The following is a 3523-nucleotide window of genomic DNA, read 5'->3' on the forward strand; positions in this document are numbered from 1 at the left end:
GCATCCAGCCCCTTCAGTTCCGGAGCCACTGCATGTGGTTGTACTGTGGGACCGAAGACGAGACTCGAGTCCATCCAGAAGCAGTCGACGATGTCACTCTGGAAAGATGGATGGTAGCCGTTACCGGAAACAAGGACAACCCACGCGGAGCTAGAAGGATTCCTCCACTCGACCACAACAGCGATCCAAACAAGGTACGTTTGCTCCGCTCTCCACTGTGTTCTTGTCGCATTCATTTCTGTTTATCCTGCCGACTGGTCGACTGATCCTTGTCTTGATATCTGCTAGGCTCTCACCGAGCTGTACTCGATGCCCAATGGGGCCCAAGCTCCGACTGAGGAGGGTGAGGCGAGTGGAGGCGAGAGCCAGGGAGAGGAGGAATGGGACTCGGACATTGCAGAGGATGACGACGATGATGATGATGATGACGGTGACGAAGATGACATTGAGGACGAGGAAGAAGAGGAGGAGGAGGTCGTACCACCGCGTTCAGAAAGGCGGTCGAAGCTTGTCCACGACCCTTCGACTGAACGTGGCAAGGGGGTTGCGACCGTTGCCCAGTCGACCAAACGCCCTCGGACCACCTCTCCGGTGCCGACTGAAAAGGCGCCGAAGCAGCCCAAGGCGGCCTCATCGAAGCCGACCAAGCTCCTGCCGAAGATGAAGGTGTCCATCCCCACCATATCAGGGTAATCGTTCTGCTTAAGTCTTCTTATTTTGTGTGAACTTTGTCTCTGGTCGACGCTGAAGTTAGTCGACTGATCCTTTGGAGTTGCAGTGCTGCTACTTCTGGAACCTCGGCCCGAGCTGATGACCATGAGATGGAGGACGCAGCAACTTCGAACCCAGGTACTGTATTCTTAACGCCGTTCTTAGTCGACTGACTCGTGATCTTGATCCTGATTCTTCTCCGTAGCTCCACCAAATACTGTTATCGATCTCCCTGATGATGATGAGGATGAAGAACCACTGAAGCGTAGGAGGAGTAGGAAAGCGTCCGCCAGTAAGGTGCCCCAGGACGTGACGGCGCCTGAGATTCTGATTGCGGAGGAAGAGAACACCACTCGACACACGGTGTCCTTCGCAGATCCATTGACGAGTGCTCAGCAGCCCTCCCTCTTCACAACGCACCACGTCCCGGAGGACCAAGCTGGCGCGGCGAAGGAAGCGATACGCCAGGCGGGTATCATGATGGAGCAGTTGAAGACCATCCGGGATGCGAGCCAGGCAGCTTATGACGCCAGCTCTGCCCTCCAAAGCAATGTCCAGGTCAGTCGACCACTGTTTGTTCTGTTGGATATGCTACCAAAAACTTTTCCTTTCCGGAATTTATAGTAGTCACCCACTGGGTGTGTCGAATAAACTCCGTGTTAGCGGGGGCACGCTGAGTGCACCCGCTGGGTGTAGTCCCCAAGGCTAAGGTCGACTGCTGGCAGCCGGCCTTAGGCTTTATGATGTCAATCTTTCTGTCAGTCGACTATGTCGACTGGATTTCACGAACCGGTGGGGGCACGCTGAGTGCACCCACTGGGTGTAGTCCCCAAGGCTAAGGTCGACTGCTGGCAGTCGGCCTTAGGCTTTATGATGTCAATTTTTCTGCCAGTCGACTATGTCGACTGGATTTCACAAACCGGTGGGGGCACGCTGAGTGCACCCACTGGGTGTAGTCCCCGAGACTGTGGTCGACTGCTTGCAGTTGATCACAGTCTTAGAGAATGCATCTCGCTCTTTTTTTTTGAGGTCGACTGGTCGATTTTGTCTTCAACAGGATTAGTGGGGGCACGCTGAGTGCACCCACTGGGTGTAGTCCCCGAGACTACGGTCGAATGCTTGTATTCGGCTGTAGTCTTAGAAACGTGTGTTTTTCCTTTTTCACTCGGAAGTGAATTATATTTGACATTTAGTCGATTGGTTCTTCGCAGAACTCTTGTGATCTTGTGGCTCGCTACTCTGAACTGGAACACAAGCACACTCAACTCGAGCTGAGCCTGAAGCTGGTTCAGGAGAAGCTGACGAAGGCAAAGGAGGATACCGAAGGTATGTTTGGTGAGACCCTGACGACTGCTTTTCCCCTTGCTTGTTTCAAAATCTGATCTTGCTGTAACTTGCAGGTAAGGTAAGGGAGGCCCAACAGAAGAAAGACCTTGAACTAGCTGAGAAGATCAAGCTTGCTGACGAGAAGTTAGCTTCAGTCACCAGGCTTGAACAAGACAATACTAATCTGAAAGCTGCTCTTGGGATCGCCAACAAGGAGATCAGTCGACTAAAAACTGATAAAGCTGCCCTGACCGACCAAGTCAGCAAATTGACTGGGAAGAAAACTGATCTGGAGGCCTTCCTGAGTAGTCTTGCCAAGAAGCTGTTTCTTATGCTTGAAGGTAAACCTCTATGCTTGGCAAACATTTCCAATTGTGGTTTTTTTCATTCGACCATCCCCTTGACTTAGTGATCATCCTTGTAGAATTTTGTCAAGACTTTGAAGAAGAAACTAGCCGGCTGGAGCCAAACCTCGACCCCGTCAATTCTCCGGTGAACGACGAAGTTGCCATGGATGTTTTCCGACTGGAATCTCGTGTTGCAGCTGTCGTGGACTATCTCGCAAGGCTGAAGGCCGCCACATCTCGCATCGACTCGACGCTCTGGCCTGAGGAGACACTTTAGAATGACCTTGAGTCGCTGATGGCCCGGTTGAACACGATCCCTGGTCGAGTGCAGGAATGGAAGAAGTCCTCGGCTCGGTGTGGTGCAGATGTTGCTCTGTGTCTGGCCCGAGTCCACTGTAAAGATGCGCGAGAAGAGAAGCTGGCGGCTCTTCGGGTGGCCAACACCAAGAAGCACGACTTCAGGTCCTTTATGGAAACTTTCCTTGCAGCTGCCACTCGGATCGCCGACGGAATTGACCTTGATGAATTCGTTGCTCCTTCCAGCCCTCCACAGGAGGGGTAAAAAACTTCTTCTGGCTCGACGCTTTAAATTTGCCTCGGTATGCCGAGTGGAATTGTAACCGATAAACCTTAACAGGCTTAACGCCTGAGCACTCTCGGTTCCTTTAGATATCGATTCAAACTTGAATTTGGTGCTTGAATACGATTGCCTTTGGCTCGAAATGTCTTTTGCAGGTTCAAAGCAAGGCGCCTTTACTGCAATCGACTTATTCTTTAGTCCACTTAGGCGAGCACTGGGCTGTGGCCAAGCCTCCGAGTGGAAGCCTGGCTTACCACTCGGTAGGATTTGACAACTTAGGCGAGTGCTTGGACTGCAACTAAGCCCCCGAGTGAGAGGTTTGCTCTTCACTCGGTAGGATTTTTATAACTTAGGCGAGCACAGGGCTGCAGCTAAGCCTCCGAGTGGAAGTCTGGCTTACCACTCGGTAGGGTTTTGATAACTTAGGCGAGTGCTTGGACTGCAACTAAGCCCCCGAGTGAGAGGTTTGCTCTTCACTCGGTAGGATTTTTATAACTTAGGCGAGCACAGGGCTGCAGCTAAGCCTCCGAGTGGAAGTCTGGCTTACCACTCGGTAGGA

The sequence above is a fragment of the Triticum dicoccoides genome, chromosome 2B (assembly GCF_002162155.2).
Source record: "Triticum dicoccoides isolate Atlit2015 ecotype Zavitan chromosome 2B, WEW_v2.0, whole genome shotgun sequence".
Classification (NCBI taxonomy): Eukaryota; Viridiplantae; Streptophyta; class Magnoliopsida; order Poales; family Poaceae; genus Triticum; species Triticum dicoccoides.